Here is a 19,209-nt window from a genome sequence, read left to right as displayed (position 1 = left end):
TGTGCACAGTTTCGCAGTGACCGGGCCAACGGTGCCGGAGATTAGCTGTTCACAGACAGACACACGGACGGACGGACGGACACACGGACGGACGGACGGACACACGGACACACGGACGGACGGACGGGGTGCAAAACATACTCTTGCCATGCCTTTCGGCCTGGCGGAGACAATAAAACATGTACTAGGCAGACGGACAGGTCTGATAGACTGACAACATCACGCCTTGTGCAAATATCACTTCTCATTTTAGGCCAGTTGACTTCTCAAATGTATCATGCAGATTCATTCACCACTTTCAACCTAGTGACGGTGTCCATATTTTGGACATGTTATGGTATAGATCTTTCAGTTAATAGAAGAAAATTGCATAGAAAGAGGCTGATAAGATACTGCTGTGACTGTCTAATTAAACTGGGCACACTGACGTCGCAATTCAGTGTGTTTTTCAGACAACCAGCTGCGCTCCTGAGCTGCGCCTCCCCTCGCCTCGCCTCGCAACACACACACACACACACACACACACACACACACACACACACACACACACACACACACACACACACACACACACACACACACACACACACACACACACACACACACACACACACACACACACACACAAAGCCTGTTCCAGAGAAAAGAAAAGGTGTCAATAAACTAGCCTCCCCAAATCACTGATTGGATGTCAAAATGTAAATTGACCCGCCTCCCCCTCCCGCTGATTGGATGAGTCAGAGAATGACCTATGCTGCCCTCAGAATAAATTGCAATACCCATCAACTCCATGCACACCTTCAGCAACATTTCGGTTGTCAAGACTTCAGCTCCAGTTATTGACATTTTAAGCATCTATACTTGTCAACTGAAACATTCTTCTCAAACTTTGTTCCAACTCAGAAGCATTGACAGGTAAGCTTTCTCATTCTGAATATTTAGCATTAACTTAATAATAATAATGATAATAATAATAATAAACAGGATTGCTACCTCGCCTTTGTTGTTTAATCAATCTGCTGCGGAACAATATATCAATTAATGTTGATCAATAGGGACTTTTTTTTAATCCCATTTAGATTTTTTAAACCACACTTTACAGCGGCATATTGGGGCCAACTAGGTGGGGTCACTGGGGGAAGAAAAATTGCGGGAGTGGAGTGAGGGTGGTTAATCGCAAATTTGCGAGTTTAAAAGGAGTATTAACCCAGTTAATATTCCTATTAAACTCGCAAATTTGCGAGGTTTATGTATAAAAACTAATCTGAATAGTATATTTAAGAAAGCTCATCCCTTCACTTTAGATCACGGGTGGGCATCTTCTTGTTCTAGAGGGCCATACTGACTTTGATCATGTGAGAGAAGGGCCAAAACTTTCAATTCAACAGTGCTGAATTATATTAACAAATGCATGAATTTGGTAGACACAAAATTATGTCTCTTTATTTTATTCTTTACAGCTGTATGTGTCACTCTGGTGAACTCTGAGGTTACAATGAAAATATTACTGATATCAAACAATCCATCGTTTGAACTAACCAAGCACTCAAATAACACTTAAATGAACCTTCTACTTTATATCTTGTCTTATATGCACCACTTCACAGGTCACTGATGAGACACCACTAGTTTTTATGTTAAATATGGACTCAAGGCAGACAGTTTTACAATTATAATAAACATTTGATCAGGTATGGACTCAAATTGAAAATACTATTTGTCAATATTTGGAATTTAATTCAATTTATTTGCATCAAAATGTTCTGCCTTTTTTATTTAGATTTTTAGGGAACCATTGGTTCCCTAAAGATACTTACTTATTTATTAATATAAGCAAGTCGGCCTAACCACGTATGTCGTTTATAAGTTATTGAAAAAAGACAATGCCATCGAACACCCCACGGAAATCCTAATTGTATCTTTATCCCTGTCTCACAGTGTTACTGATGCACTTATTATAGCATATTTTCGAAAACATTTGTAATTTAATCCACAATACATATGTCATTCTCTTTTGTAGAATGGGCAAAATCACCATTAACTACCCAACCAGTCTGCACCAAAGTCTCCCCCAACCCCTGGAACATGGCAAAGTGGTGGAATCAAGTCCCGGCAAGCTCGTAATTGAGAAGTGTGACTTCGCTCTATATGGCTGTGGTGGCTGGGTTCAATTCCAGAAGAAGAATCCAACTGATAATCAATACTCTGTGCTTTACACCTATGTTGATTACGCGGCAACCGACGGAAAGAACAAATGGACCAAGAATGATCTACACCTAGAGTTTACACACAGAGTTGCTGATGCACAGATGATTGTCGATATCAATTTCTAAAACAACCAATTCTCTGTTTCTTTCTTCTTCTTTTCTTCTCCCCCTGCTTTACTCCCCCTCCTCCATTCCTATTTGCACTCATACCTAATATTCATGATATGCTTGATGTAATATTGATCTACTTCTGAATTTTGCTTCATAAATATCACTGATATTTCACCTGGGAACCCCTTTTACTTTATGGCAAGGAAGGTACAGAGCATTGGTTGCCACTTAATGCTGTAATAACTTCAATAAAGCAGTACAGCTCTTACAGTGTGTGGGTTATTGGTCTCATACTGAATAAACGATTAACGGTTTACAAGAATGAAAGGAGAGAAATGTAAACTATGCATCACCTGTATTTCCAAAGTAGTTATAAACATAAGAGGATATTTTATCTGTAGGTATAATCCTAAAGGAAGAGTATATAAACAGCATGGGAAGTGAAGAGAAGACCAGTGATGAGCATGAAACTGGATATATTCGAGGGCTTATGATAAATGTCATCAGTGCATATGCCCCACAAGTGCGATCGAAAAAGGGTGTGCAATCGAAAACATCTAGAAGAGTTCTGGAGTCAGCTAGATGAAGTGGTAGAGGAGATACCCAGGGGGGGAGAGTGGTGATTGGAACATACCTCAATGGGCATGTAGGGGAGGGGGACAGAGGGGATGAGGAGGTGATGGGTATATGGTGTTAAGGAGATAAATTAAGGACAGATGGTGCTGGACTTTAAAAGCATGGAAATGGCTGTGGGGAACACCTATTTCAAGAAGAGGGAGGAACACAGGGTGATTTATACGAGTGGAGGTAGGAGCACACAGGTGGACTACATTTTATGTTGGAGGTGCTAGCCTGAAAGAGATCGGAGACTGTAGTTTAAATTCCTGGGGTTAACTATCCTAGTATTCGGGAGTATAGAAGAGAAGTGAAGAGGAGAGTGCAGGCACAGTGTAATAAAGTGTCAGGAGTTATTTGTGACAGAAGAACTTTGGTGTTGTACATTTCTTGAGGGCACAAAGGTCAAATACCAGGGCAGGAAGGCCATTCAATAAAACGTTTAGTCCATTGAAATAATTAATTGAATTTAAGGGTTAAGAGTGATTTTAAATTGAATATGTAGACTATCTGCAGTGAAATAAATAAATTATGGTATTTACAATCTGATCTATGCTCCATGCACCAATAAAAGTCACTGGATTGGTTTAAAGATGGGGTCTCAGGGGAGTTAAGAATTCAGAATCTCAACAAAAGACACCGGTGTCTACATGACAAGAAAGAGGCACTGGTGTCTACATATTGACAAGAAAGAGACAAAAGAGAAAGTGGTAGTCATCTGGGGCATTAAGGCCACTTTGGCCTTAGGGCATGCCATGTTTTGAGGGGTACAAGGCCAAACTGAGGGGGAAACGACGGCCATGGCCTTCGTGGTCTCCCTGAAATTCCTGCCCTGGGTGGCACAGACTAACAGACAGGAGGCGGGGCCGAAAGAAGAAGATTCAACAATGTATAGCATTATACCTACATGTCTGGCAAGTGTCCTGTAAAACTGGTAACATTACTTTAAAGGGATGAGTGGTAGGCCCCCATAATGCTATATTCATCCTGTCAATAAGTGCCTATTCAAAAGTACTGTCTATTTTATGTTTTACTGATTATTTTTAAGACTTAAATGCATCTAGAAGAACCCCAATTATGATGTGTTTATTTGTCCGTATGCAGTATTATGTCCATGCAGTATTATTACAAAAACAGCATCTATGTGTATCACAAAATGAAGCATTCAGGTAATGTTAATATGAGCATATTGTTTGGGTAATTTCCCCAAACAATAATTATACGTAGATGTTCTTGGGTATCCAAATTAGCAATATCCAAATTAGCAGAACACATCTGTTCCAGCAGGGGGAGCCACTATCACATAAGATAGGTTACTGATTGTTTGACTATTTCACTGATATGTTTTAAAAATTATAATACATCTTCTAGAACACTGGTTCCCAAACAGTGGGTCTTGAACTGAAATGTTTAGGAACCACTGTTCTAGAAGGCCAATGATGAAGTGTTTTTGTCTGAATATGGCACATGCAGAATAAGACAAAACCAACAGGGTCCAGGGGTTTGGTTTGATTTATTTAGGATCAACTAAGCTGTGAACTGTGAAGCAAGTTGTGACAGTGTAGCTCTGCTATTTCCAGCATGTGACACTGTTGTACAATAAAGTATAAATCAAGCTTAAGGCACTATGTAGAATGTACTGCTAACTGAATGTCCTTTGGCATTGTCAAGGCATTCTGTATAGGGGTACTCAGAACATAAGGACACAATAATGAGATAGAGACAACAACTCAGATCTTAAATCTCGGTTGTGATTGGAAATCCCTGCCCCCGAAGTTGTGGGGCACCAATCAGGGCCCAGTTTGCAAATGCAAAAATACTTTAAAAAAAGAGTAGAACAGTATAATACAACAAATAAATAGTAACATCAGCATCTACAGTGAAGTTGTAGACAGTACAGTTGCAAAAGTACCTGCAACAAAACATAAGTGGGTTCCAGGTGAGGTGATTTGAACAAAGGTGCCATCTTTACACTCAAGTTGTCATCAGTTGAGTTTTAGTGAAATTGTGAATTTGTTGTAGGCTTCTTTCAGTGACAAATGACAATACCCTTATTGCATAAACAAAACATCCAAAACCTTTAGATACACAGCCAATTTCATCCAATCAGGAAAGAGAACTCACACAGGATACAGATTAAACATGTGAAATGTTAAGTGATGACACAAAGACACAATTAAAATTGGAACACTAAATGGGCACTCTCTCCTGATTGGCTGAAATTGGAATCAGGTCATTGTTTCAGGTGGAACTTTTAAGGATGAGGCACCTTTCAAAACAGAGTTACAACGTGCTTTACTTCAAATTATTATCCCCATAAACAATAATAAAGCAATAGACAGTCAGTGCATCAATAAATAAAAAATCTAGTGTGTAACAATGATTTAAAAACATATTTTACATCCATAATATCCACAGACAGGTCAACATGTGTGCTCATCGGCACTAGATGGCGCCCAAACGTAAGTTTTCAGTCTGTCACACTCACACACAACCCCATAGTTTAACAAGATGTATGTTAAACCAATTTTTGTTCCCTATTAACTTGTATGAATAAAATGTCATCTATGGGCTTAGCAGATGAAATTAAGCTTGGTTGCTAAAAGCTACATGTTGGCCAATTAGAAGAATTAGCATAATGAGCGAATTTATTACCAATAACTGGAAATCGCCTTCATTTTGTTTCCAGTTAACTTAGAAAGGTGATTTAAGAATCTAAGTAGGCTACATGTTTGTGATGTCCAGAAATTCATCTATTATCATGGTGAAGTCATGCAACCTTTCTTAATTAGCATAATTTGCATTAATGATGTCAACATTAGGAAAGGGCTATATAGGTTTTGCTTTTAGTCAACATAATTAGGTTATTTTACAGTCTACATCTATGTGGTGATGTCCATAAATTAATCTCTTGCCTTAACTAAATTATGCAGCCTTTCCTCATTTGCATACATTATGTAATATTAATTAGGTCAAAACCAAGAAATAGCAATTAGAAAGGTGATCTTAGAGTCTATGTTTGGATGTCCAGAAATTAATCTCTTGCCATAACAAAGTAATTAATCTAGTTCCATGTCCATTTATCCATTTTCCACCTTCTCACAACAGCTCACAACTCTTGTATACGAAATCACTGAAGGGCTTTGGGCATGAAGTACGCACACCACACTGGACCTGTAGCTCTACGTCATGACTCATCCTGTGGAGTGACATCATGACTCTTATTTTTATATACATTTTGTATCTTTTGAAATGATAAATTTTTCTTTGTAGGAAACGGAAAAAATGGGGATATTTACCCACAGAAAATAGTGTGTCCACAATCCAAAAATGGGCCCCGAAAAAATGTGTCCGCAACCAACAAATGGGTCTAAAACAGTGCTCTAGATTGTAGTGCTCCAGGGGCCTATTACACGAAAGGCGAATTAAATAAGCCTGGGCTTAAGTCAAATCCTGGTTTGACAAAGTCGCCAGGGGCCTGTTCCTCAAAAGGTGAATTAGAGCTAAAGCCTGGCTTTACCACCTATCCTGGCTTAATTTAGCCAGGATTAGAGCTGAGTCGGTTCCTCAAAAGGAACTCACTTTCTACCAAAGTGGTCTTGCAAATGTGGAGTTATTGCGTGTCTCGTCCCGTCCCCCGCTCATCCCGTCGCGGTCAACCCCCCCGTCCCGTCCCGTCCCGTCCCGTCCCCCGTCCGTCCCGTCCCGTCCCGTCCCGTCCCGTCCCGTCCCGTCCCGTCCCGTCCCGTCCCGTCCCGTCCCGTCCCCCGTCCCGTCCCCGTCCCGTCCCGTCCGTCCCGTCCCGTCCGTACGTCCTGTTGCCCGTCCGTCGCAAACACACACACACACACACACACACACACACACACACACACACACACACACACACACACACTCTGTGTGTGCTTGCAATACTTTGCCACGCTTTCTCCCTGGATCTATTTATTGCGGTCGCGTTTCCTTTTCTGTTTCCTTTTTCCTTTTCTGTTTCACTTCCTCATATGCTTGCATGAGCTTCTGCTGTTCGGCCACAGAGAAAAACGCTGCTCGAGTTTTGTTCCCCGCTGCCATGATTGGTCAAGTTCAAGGAATCTGCGCTCGAGTTCATGGTCTTTTATAGAAATACGTCGCCAGCGAATCGCCGCCCATTCAGCCTGGCTTCATTATCCTGGCTTGGCGTCTGAGGAACGGAATAAACGAGGCTTTTCGGACCCGACTTTGTCAAGCCTGGATTTGGCTTAAGGCCAGGCTTTTTTAATTCACCTTTTGAGGAACAGGCCCCAGGTTTATTCCGTTTCATGAACGCCAAGCCAGGCTGAAAAGGAGCGACTTTGTCGAGCTAGACCTTGTCAAGCCAGGCTGTGTCGAGCCACGATGGTAAAGCCAGGCTTCATAAAAGACCATGAAAGTCGATAGCAGAATCCTTGAACTTGACCAATCATGGAGCCCAAAACCAGAGTGGCGTTCTTCTCTGTGGCTGAACAGCAGCACTGCAGCAGCTCATGGAATCATACAAGGAAGTAAAATGTATAATAAGCAAGAAAGGAAACACGGCCGCAATAAATAGATACAGGGAGAAAGCGGGGCAAAGTATTGCCGACAAATTAAATGCACAAGTCGTCCAAAAATATATACAATTTATATATATAGTCCATAAATATATAATTCTGTTAGGCTTAAACATGAGGAGTTTAAGTGAATATCGCCTACTAATCTACATGCGCCATGCATGCAATGTTGAGATTACATGGAATCCATCTACTGTATGTATATATCTGCAGTGCCGTCCACGGGAGTAACGGGGGTTCCCGGGGGGTCGCCGTTACCCGTGGCGGTAAGGGGGGGGGTTCCCGTTGCGGTAACGGGGTCGCCGTTACCCGCGACGGCAACGGGGGGTCCCCGTTGCGGTGACGGGGGTCGCCCTTACTCGTGGCAGTATAAAGGGCAATCGGGTCAAAAATAATTTCTCCATTGACTAGAAATTGATATGATGTATGTATGTATATATATGTATATGTATGTATATATATGTATGTATATGTATGTCAGACATTTTTTATAATCTAAAAAAAACCTAATATATTACCAAACATCTACAATGAACAATAGTGTTAACAGAGTGACTGACATATCACATGAGTCATTGTGACACAATTATGATTCATGGTCACACACTATTTCGGTAATATAATTAAATTGATATTATGTGGTGCATATACGATCTGAATGCTGCTTCTCCTCTTTAGTTCTGACTCTGGGTTCAGAAAACCGGCCTGTCCCTTGCAAAATCACTTGGTGAGTTTTAAAAACTAACATGTTTCAGTTTAGAGATAAAACAAGCTGCTAACTGATTGTGCAGTGTTTGCACACAGTTCACTAAAATCAGTTCAGTGTTTTACACGACTATCTCCCGCGCGCGCGCGCGCGCGCACGCACACACACACACACAGGAAAAATAAAAAGTTGAAAAACCAGCTGAAAAACCAGGCTCCCCAACTCACTGGATTGGATGTCAAAATGTGAATTACCCCGCCTCCCCCTCCCGCTGATTGGATGAGTCAGAGAACCAATATCATGCAACGCTGCCCTCAGAATGCCATCGACTATGTGCACACCTTCAGCAACATTTCGGTTGTCAAGATTCAACTTATTGAAATTTTAATAAGTTGTTCTACTTGTCTATACTGAAAAGTTCCTCTCAAACCTAGTTCCAACTCAGAAGCATTGACAGGTAAGCTTCCTCATTCTGAATATTTAGCATTAACTTGTTTAAAAAGTAATCATAATACTAATACTAATATTAATACTAATACTAATAATAATAATAATAATAATAAAAGGATCGCTACCTCACCTTTGTTGTTTAATCAATCTACTGCAGAACAATATGGACAATATAAATACATTTTGATCAATAGGGATTTCTTTTTTATCACATTTAGATTTTTACACATGCTTTCTTCTCTTTTTTTTTGCATATTGGGGCCAACTAGGTGGGCTCACTGGGGGAAGAAAGATTGCGGGAGTGGAGCGAGGGTGGCTAATATTCCTATTAAACTCGCAAATTTGCAAGTTTATAAACTCAGCCATTTCTGAAATTTAAACTTGTATTTTTCAGAGAAAAAAAGTCTGAATAGTACAGTATATTTAAGAAAGCACATCCCTTCACTTTAGATCATGGGTGTAGTTAGGGAATTTTAGCAATATGTGTGGACCATCTGTGAAAAAATGTACTACCAATAGCTTTCTTCACCAATGTGTTCTTATAGGTGTCTAGAATCACCTCTCAATTAATGTAAACCCAAATCCTCGTGGAAAATCCTGGAGAGCCAATCAAAGTCAAGGAGCCCAGAGGGCTTGGGTGAAAAATATGAAAAAAAATAAAAGTCTAAAATCAACTTGTGAGGTGTCTAACTACGGGTTTTGAGGGGTGCTGAATCCATTCCAACCATTATTTTTGAGTAAAAATGTCTCCTGGCCATATAATATTGGTATATTGGTTATTGTTAAGCTGTAATGTAAAGCACAGTGTATAATCAACGGTAGGGGATTGGAGTGTTGTTGAATTGATTCTATTCTGAAAAATAAGATAAGAAAATATTGCTAAACACTTGATAAGAGTGTACACCTACTGTGCACATGCTCAGTGGGATACACTGTCTGCATGTGGGGACTTAAGGAGCCCCAAGGGCTTCGGTGAAAAAAAAGAAAAGTCTAACTAGGGGTTTTCAGAGGTGCTGACTCTAATCCAACCATTAGTTTTGAGTAAAAAAACCACTCATTTTCCATAACAACATATTTTATTACATATTACAAGAAAAATGTAAAGTAAGAAATGTGCATTATTGATGAAACCTGGTGTCAGTCTTCAGGAGGGGCGAACTCCACTTGCGACCGCGACGGGTCGCTTCGACGGCTGCCTGACTCGTCGCAACGGGTGCCCATCGTCTCGACGGGTGCCTGACTCGTCGCGGGTGCCTGACTCGTCGCGACGGGTGCCCATCGTCTCGACGGGTGCCTGACTCGTCGCCACGGGTGCCCATCGTCTCGACGGGTGCCTGACTCGTCGCGACGGGTGCCCATCGTCTCGACGGGTGCCTGACTCGTCGCGACGATTGCCCATCGTCTCGACGGGTGCCTGTTTTTGTCGGCGTTTCACCCGTGCGTCGGAGAACGGGCGCTCGTGGTTGCATCTGCCTCTCTCCCTCCTTCCCTCCTTCCTATGTGTGTGCTTCCCCCCCCCCCCCACCCGACCGCCTCCCCCTGTGGGGTAGGGGGTCGGGTGGGGGTCCCTGCGGACCTTTGGGGGGGGGGGTGTCCCCTTGGGAATCCCTTTACGCATGCCTTCATTTGTCCCCGTGAATTAGGGCTGCATTCCCGAAGTTAACTTTCAATTTGATTGCTTCCATTATTTTAATCCAATAACCATATGTTGCATCACATTTTATCGATTGATATAACTTCAATAACCTCTGGAAATAAGGAATTTGTGTGAATGTGACTTGGTGATGAAGTGATGGGACTGAAGATGCCAGGAGGAGGAGGTGGGAAATGAAAGAGCGGCCTTGGGGAATGATTCGGATTGCATAGTTGAAATGCCCGAGGAGTGAGAGGAGTTGCTGCTTTGTGCACTGGGGGACGTCGAGATAGTTGGAGATGAGCAGTGATATCCGATTGAGTTTGTCCGGGGGAAGTGATGCTTGAAAAGTAGTGGAGTTGAGGGTGATGCCAAGGAACTCAAGGGTGGTGGAGGGACCTTCCGTTTTTTCGGCCGCGAGTGGTATTCCGAGCTGCTGGAAAACGTTTTTTTGTGTTGCGAGGCTTCTTGCTGGTGGTGCTGATGGGGGATCGACCGTGAAGAAGTTGTCGAGGAGGTGGACCAGGTGAGGGAGTTTGTAATTGTTTGTGAGGATCCAGCAGAGGAGTTCAGATAAATTGTCAAACAGTTTTGGACTGCTTTTACAGCCGAACGTGAGGCGCACTGCAAAAATAATAAGCAGTCCTCCCAGAAGACTCCGAAGAGGTGCCACGAGTCGGGATGGAGAGGCAAAACTTTGAAGGCGGAGGTGATATCCGCTTTAGATAGCCAGGCCCCGCGGCCTGCGAGGCGGATGAGGGTTATTGCATTGTCGACTGTGGCGTACTGGAGAGAGTAGTCATCACTGGGGATGAGAATGTTTATGCTGGGGACGGAGGTGCCATGGGGTGAGGAGAGGTTAATGATCAGTCTTTTCTTGCCGGAATATTTGCGGGTGGCTACGCCGATGGGGCTGATGCGGTAGGTGGGGAAGGGAGGGGAAGAGAATGGACCGATCATGAAGCCGTTTTTAACCTCTTTTTGGAGGAGGGTTGTGACTGTCTCTGGGTCGGTGGTGGCTGAAAGGAGGTTCTTGCAAGTGTGGTTGGATGAGGGTGAAGTGATGAGTCCGGGAGAAAAAACGAAGTTGAGGCCGTCGATGAAAAAATGGATGAATTAGGGATTGGGATGATTGGAGAGTTCCTTGGCTAATGCGGCAATTATAACAGGTGTGTTGAGATGGCTGGACAGTGAACTGCGGGATGGCTTGGTAGGTTTCTGGGGGTAGGTGGGGCGGGAGTGGGCGCCGCCGCAGAAGGTGCACACGTGGAGTAATTTGCATGATGACAGTTCGCAGCCGCCCTCATTAAAGTTGTTGCACAGCATTCTGTTACCCAGGAAGACCAAAGGACGGCCGCGTCTGTCCTTGGCCTTTGTAGCCGCGGGGTAGTTGTTGCTGTTGGATTTTGGAGGGTAACTGGGAACACTGAACAGTGAAGGAATGGCGGGGCTGGTTTGGTGTGAAGTGGAAGGGCGTGGAGTGGGACTGCTTGGAGCGGGTGCTATGTAAGTGCAAAGGGTGGTTGGATGGGCGGGGCAATTGCACAGGTTGCAAGATGTGGCGGTTTTCCCTGCAAAAATACGACAATATAACTCCAGGTCCATAGTGCCCCAGTATGTAGAAGTGTTGAATAGTTGTAAGCGTGATGCGGCTCTGGCGGAGAATTGGCGGTGGTACTCATAGAACAGAGTTCCTCCAAACCGGGCGGAGAGGTCCATGCAAAGGTACAAGTAGTCGTCTAATTCCTGGCGCCGGGATGGGTAAGTGGAGCAGAGGGTGTCGCGATAAATGGAGAAAGCCAAGATGAATTAGGTTGGGGTGAGAATGGATGAGGTGGATGGGGTGAGGTCTCGGAGTGTGATTGTGACTCCTCCTACTTCTACGGACCGTGGGTGGAAACTGCTGGCAGATGGGCGGATGAGTGATGATAAGTCGACACCCATACCTAACAGGATCTGGTTTCTGAGTGAAGATGAGACCATGGGGGCGTTGAGAGCGACGGCTGATGGAGAAATGAGTGCTGGCATGGCTGTAGCAAGACAAAAAGAGGGGCGAGAGGGGGGGGGGGGGGGGGGGGCGGTTGGAAAACACTGGGTTGGGAGGACAAGACATCACAGTGGGGTTAGGTACGGGGGCACCAAGTGCATCGTGGGGGGGGCCCCCAAAAGGTGGAAAATTGGTCTGGAAAACACCAGTTGGTGGGGTTGGTAACCAGAATAAAGAGGGGGGAGGTAGGAGGGAGGTGCCTTCTGCTGCAGGTAATGGGACGGAGGGACAAACGATGCCGAAGGGAGAGGAGCAGGCATGTGGGGCACGTGAGATAGGTGGGGGGGGTGGGAGGGAGGTGCAGCTTGCTGCGGGTGGTGGGAAGGATGGACAAACGACACAGTAGGGAGAGGAGCCATAGGGATGGGAGCAGGCACATGTGGAACATGAGTAGTATAATTAATAAGTGGATTAATACTACCCATTTCTGGTTTGTTTGGTACAAAGCTTGTTGTTACCACCATCGGTGTGGCTGGATGGCTCGGTAAGAAAGCCTGGTGTTGGAAAGTGGTGTCACTGTCATCAGCCCGCAACGGAGCTGCCGGCCGCGTGACGTCACCACCGCGCGACGAAGCGGCCCGTCGCGCAGCGTTACCGCCTCACGACGAGACCACCTGCCGCGCGATGTCACCGCCACGCGACGGAGTGACCCCCCGCTCGGCGACTCTGCTGCTAGGTGTTGATGGAACGGCCCGCCGCGCCGCGTCAGCGCCGCTCGATGGAGCAGCCAGCTGTGCCACGTCACCGCCACGCGACGAAGCAGCTGGCTGCGCGACGTCACGGCCACGTGACGGACCGGCGTTGTTGTTGTTGCTGTTGCCGTTTCGTGCTGTGGTGCTGCAGCTCCGGTCCGGTTGTGTTGTGGTGGATTGGAGCAGGTTAAACAGTGCCTGTTTCAAGGCAGAGCGGGCGAACCTGACCCCTTTGGCTAACAAAGCCCTCTGGATTCCGGTTTTGTTCCAGTCGGTAATAAGGAGTTGGAGGGAGGCGACGGGTTTCCCGGATCGGTGAGTGGGATTACGGGATGACTGGTGCTGCTATGATTGTGACGGGTCCCGCTGGTGTGGGGTGGGCCTGCGGCTGGTCCGGTTGTGAGGTGGGGTGATGGGGAACTCCCGTGGTGTTCTGTTGAGCGAAAACGCGGAGCCAGGAGGAGGGATGGTGATTGTGGATCTGACCGGGCGTCTATTTGGTGGAGTGTCCGGAACGTACTGGGCCGAGTCCGGGAAGGCAGGAACCGCATCTTGAGGTAGCTGGATCTGGTGAGTAGGTACCGGTCCTGGGGCGGCCGCCTGGCCGGCCCCGACATATAGATCCTCATCATCGGAGGCGTTAACATTGAGAATGTGTGCCATTCTTAGCTAGTAGCTAGAGTGTTAGCAAAGTTAGGACAGGTAAGGTTTGAGAGATAAGTAACAAACTAAGCTCTCAACGAACGTAGTGTGTGCTTGTTTACAAGAAACTAGCACGCCGCCATTGTTGGACTCTGGGTTTAAATACCCCGGTAGTTGGCAGGGGAGGAGTTGTCAGCTTGGTTGGAGATAGGTGAGTGGTTGGCACTGGTTGGCATGGGTGGAGTTGCTGGTGGCTGGTCAGAGAAGTGATTGATTGTCTTCTCCTTGGTCAACCTCCTGAACCTCAGTTGTACCAACTCCATTAGCTGTTGTGTGGAAATGAGAAAAAAGTCCCCCCGCCCCCTTATATGTTGCCTAGAACTGGATAATTGATTGAGATCATGTGATCAGTGACATAGGCAAGGTGTACTTTTGGCCTCAGCCAAAAGTACACCTTGCGTATGTCACTGATCACATAGCCTGAAAGAGCTAGACCTATCGAAGGTCTTGAAGGGCGGATCCAAAGCCTTGCGCTCTGTACCAGCGCTGCTCCCTATTGCTTCACCAAAATGTCCCCGCCTCCCCTTTAGAATAGATATAAAAATCATTTTATTTGTTTTTAAAGCACTAAATGGACAAGCACCACCCTACATCGCTGAACTGATGGCCCCCCCGGACAGCACCCGGCCATTGAGATCCTCTGACCAGAGGCTTCTCAAGGTTCCGAACGCCCGGTTGAGGCAAAAAGGTGACTGAGCCTTTTCCGTGGCTGGCCCAAATTTGTGGAACAGCCTTCCATCCACTGTTAGGTTCGCCCCCTCCCTGGACACTTTCAAATTCCGACTCAAAACACACCTCTTCTCCCTAGCTTTTGATCCACCCGAGATTTTTCTCTATCCAGCCTGCACCCCCCCCCCCCCCCATGCTCTTATCTTGTGGTCTGTCATTGTTTTTAACTTTAGCTGTTTTTGAAATGTTTTTGAAATGTTTTTGCAATGATGTTTATTTTTCGTTTATTTATTTTTATGTTGTTTTTTATTATGCTGTACAGCACTTTGGTCAACCTGGTTGTTTTTAAACATGCTTTATGAACACAATTGACTTGACTTGACCAGAACTGGATAATTGATTGAGGTCATGTGATCAGTGACATACGCAAGGTGTACTTTTGGCTGAGGCCAAAAGTACATTATGACACATTATGACACTGCTCACATGACAACACAGAAACACAAACATTTTTCCTTGACTTTATTGACCAGGGTCTAGGCCCGTTCATATCAATTTGGCAACGGCGATATGTACAACATGTCAACTGTTTCAACAACCACACATTTCATCTTTATCATGTCAGGCCAGATAGCATTAACAGTTCCAGTTTTTCTAACCTCATGAATGAAAGTACTCTGTATATTTATCTGTGCATCTTTACGTACAGGCCTGCTAGATTTCACAAGTACCTCAACAGAGTTTGGCACACGAACACAATGCAGCAATTTGATGTGAGCACTCTTGTTTAAAAAGAACCGAGTCATTAATTAAACAAAATGTGCCATCTTTCAAGAATACAGCACTGTTGTATCTCTTCTTTAATCTGTCATAGTTTTGACTGTGATACAGAACCCCATCAATCAAAAAAACGGTTGCAAAACCAGAAGCAGTTGCTTATAGTTCCACCTAACTTTGAAATGGCAAGCCTATATGAAGTTGAAATATTTATTTTCACTGGTGGATGGCCAAAACCTCTGACACTTTCATTTAGCATTTCACCATTGTGTTTTTCTTTTATTAAGGTAAATTTATTCAACAAAAGATTGCACCTTTTCATGTTCTGGGTTGATAGTGTGCTTGGCCTTTTCTGGCAATTCCCTCCACAATAGAAATGTGCTAACTATTTGTGAGGGGACATACTGTGTTCCATGAAAATACTTCACGAGTGCGCCCATATTGGACTCAAATGAAAAGGTTGACATAACCCCAGAGTTTGACAATTTGAGCAGTGTGTGTGAGCAAGTGCACATTAAAAGTCATGTTGTTTTTCCCATACAATCTTGGGAACTCAATAACAAACTTTTTAAGAGCTAGCTCTGATACCAAGATGCTTCCAGTCTTAATGTTATCCTGCAACAATGTGTATATGCCAAACACCAGTAGGAACAAATGGTTCCAAAATGTGGCAGGGAGTATGCCTTTCAATACAGGCAGAGCATAGAAAAGGAGAAATGCTCGCCACTCTGAAGCTTTCCAGAACCTCCTATCACTCGAAAGTGACCTTGGTGTCCTAGTGATCTCAACAGGTGGTTTGATTTTTACAAGTCGCCTATCAACTTCATCAATCTCATTGCCAATGTACCAGGGAGATCCACTGTTTGTTGACTCAAACCACAATTTACAGAGTTGCCTAGTGACTCCCAGGCACACATTGTGTTGATATTCTGGAATGAAGCCGTTTATAATTTCGAAGTATTTAAGCTTCATTACAGGAGATGGTCCTTTGACTCCATACACTGGCTCATCAGTTGTACCTAACATTGCATGACTGAAGTGATCTCTTTCATTTCGAAGTGGGGGTTCAGGTTGTTCATATGGATATGATCTACAGTACCACCTTTGTGTAAACAAAAGTCACAGCCATAAAAACCATTAAACTGTTTAGTATTACAAAGCAATGGACGGGCCACAGAGTCAGAGCTACAAATCAGCACAAACACTTTAGAAATATGGCCGTTTCCCTGTCTGTCTTGCCATGTAATACCTTCAGTTTCTAATGATGAGGCTTCTTGAACAAATGGTGTGAGTAATGCAAACATGGATGGTTTAGTTGGCCCAAACCATAATGCTTGCATCAACACATGCCTTTTCCTCATGTCCGGTTTCAGTTCAATAATCTGACACTGAATAGGCCAAATGCTGCATTTAGAGCTTTTGAACACTGGTGCACCATCACAGTTCCAACTTAGTGTCAAGTCATCTTTCCCAAGTACTCCACTATCACACAACCTTTGGTATTCTGCACCAGACTGTATGTCAGATATAACACCAAACGATCTTATTTTTTTCAGTGAGACTGACATGTTCTTGCAGAAGCTGTTTAATCTGTGCATACAGGGGAATGACAAGAAAATATATGCCCTTTTTCAAACTTGTCTTGGCCTCAAATTCTGTGTTGCAAAAGTCACAATGAGAGTAGTCTCTCGTCACCAGACAGCTATTCCACAATCTCTGAATGCTATATAGAGTCTGGAACTCCACTTCCCGAAAGCTGTTTAACGGAAGTTGTTCAGACCGGAAAGACATTCGACCAATCACGACGCGGTGCCCGCGGACCTGTAGTCCCAGTGGAAACAGAACCGAGGTGGAAGCATAGAGTCATAGGAGCGGTAGATTCATGTTATTTGTGCGAGGATTGTTTATCACAGAAAACTGAGAAAAGTATCATGGAATTAACGCCGAAAAAACTGTGAAAGAAGACAATAGTAGACATAAACGATGTTTATGAGATTCGTTGATTCCAGTCGGACTCCTTTGCGCCACTGCACAATGCTGAAACGGAAGTGGGTAGGGGAGGGGCATCCGCTTTCCCCTTACACATGATCAGAGCTTCCGAGTCCTAGACTGTATGCCGGAAACATTTGTAAATTGTGGGAGGCAACAGTCTGGTAACGCGAGACTACAATGAGAGGGGCAATGTGCACCAATACCAAGATATGTTAAACACTTTTCACAATAAAAGTGAATTTCAAAATGAGATGAACTTCCAAATTCTTTGTGGAAAAGATAGTGTGAGGGTAGAATCAGACCTGGAAACATTATATTAAACAATTCCAGTAAATGAGTAAGTGCTTTGCCTGTGATATTGTTCCGCAACACACAGGTCATCAGCATCAACACACGTTCTTCTTTTGAAACATCTGCACCAGGATACAGGGGCGTGTCACCATCTGATCCGTATTTACTGCCCTATAGATACAAAGACAAAAATAGACAGAAAGCAAGTATAAATGAGTACCTGTATGAGTAGCAGCAGACAGGAATATCAGTCCAGCATAAGATATTTTATTCAACGTTTGTCAGAGAAATGTTTCATTGTTAATTGTCAAGGTTTGTTTTAGTGTCCTACACATCCACTGCCAAGGGCTAATCTCATAATGTACTCACCAGTGCCAAGGTGTTTTTGTTGTTTTTTTGTTTTTTTCATGTCGCCATAGATCTTGTTAAAATCCTTAAGATTGAGCGCTACAAGAGATAGCGCTCAATCATTTACGAGATCTCCCTGTATCTCCCAGTGAAAACCACGTGTCAAACGGGGCATCCATGTTTGAGTTAGAGCGGATTACGTTAAACAGTGAAATGCGAGGAGAAAAAACTACAGGAAGAGAATTGAGTTTCAGTTTCGTCTGTAGAATGGGAGCGGGCGTGATCGTCAAAACCGGATCCCAAATAATTCTATTTCCTGTCATCAAACCGGAAACGGAAGTGGATCAAAAAAATTCCGAAAGTGCACCCGGACCGCGCATGCGCGAAAAGACCGCAGCCCGTAGGGCTACGGTCTCGGCGCTTAACAGTTGGATTTAACGGCCCGTAGGACTACGGTCTTGGCGGTTAATGTGTTAATTTTTTTCCCCTAAAGTGCTTGGAGTGGCAAAGCTTAAAATAAATATGTCAATAATACTGGATTTCATTGTCAAAATGGCTTATTTTGCAGTGAGTGAAAATAAAACTAGACGCGTCGCAATTCAGGGCAATTGCAGAGTGTGTTTGCGCCGACGCGAGTCGCGGGTCGCTGCCGCCGGGACTCGAGGAATACGCTGGGAGGAATACCGTCGGAGGCTGCGCCAATTACATTGTCACGCAACTCCTGAGATCACTTGCGTTTCATTTTGAGAAGATTGGTCCCCCCAACATATGTTTTTTGCATCAAAAGGTTACATTTTGAGCATTTGTGGCGCCCCCTATGGCGCCCCCTATTGATCAAAGTGGAAATTCTTTTGGGGATTTGTTGAGTAAACCACACTTGACATGTGATTCAAATTTGGGATTGACTGGACGTTTTGTTCGTGATTTGTGGGCTTTTTTTGTAAAACGGGCCCCTCCCACTAACTTTGGAAGCCATTTACGGACGAACGGTATGGACTATCAAAATTCTGTTTCGGTCCAGATTATCGCATGGGTCCAGAGATCATGTATACCGATTTTTGTGAAATTTGGACAAAATATATGGGAGGAGGAGCTAAAAGTGTGTTTTGAAGAAAATTCAAAATGGCGGAAAATGTATCCTGATGCAAATGGGCGTGGCCTATATGGGGAGTTGCGTCATGACCCAAGGAATCTAGGGAAAAGGAAATTTTGATTTTACAACCTACGGTTCAAGAGTTATAGGCCAAAACGTAAAGGAGGCTGTTATAGCGCCACCATGTGGCTGATTAGTGTAATTATTTTCGGACTATTTTATGAACCTCCCCTCCAAATCTGGTAACTCTAGCTCTTACGATTTCTGAGAAAAAAATACTTGAATTTGAGTTTTTTAACTTTTTCATT

General features: G+C 44.1%; 1 long non-coding RNA gene across 1 annotated transcript; it reads left to right on the top strand.

Moving 5' to 3' along the window:
* Positions 1-786: 786 nt before the first annotated feature.
* LOC308099171 lies at positions 787-2,586 on the top strand. The gene is made up of 2 exons (XR_013934361.1): positions 787-915; positions 2,021-2,586. It is a non-coding gene; the product is annotated as an uncharacterized lncRNA (long non-coding RNA).
* Positions 2,587-19,209: the final 16,623 nt, after the last annotated feature.

This window comes from Gymnoscopelus braueri (genome assembly GCF_963280865.1).
Source record: "Gymnoscopelus braueri genome assembly, chromosome: 13".
In the NCBI taxonomy this organism is placed as follows: domain Eukaryota; kingdom Metazoa; phylum Chordata; class Actinopteri; order Myctophiformes; family Myctophidae; genus Gymnoscopelus; species Gymnoscopelus braueri.
The sequence above is the reverse complement of the archived record's forward strand: the minus strand, read 5'-3'. Positions and strand labels throughout refer to the sequence as shown.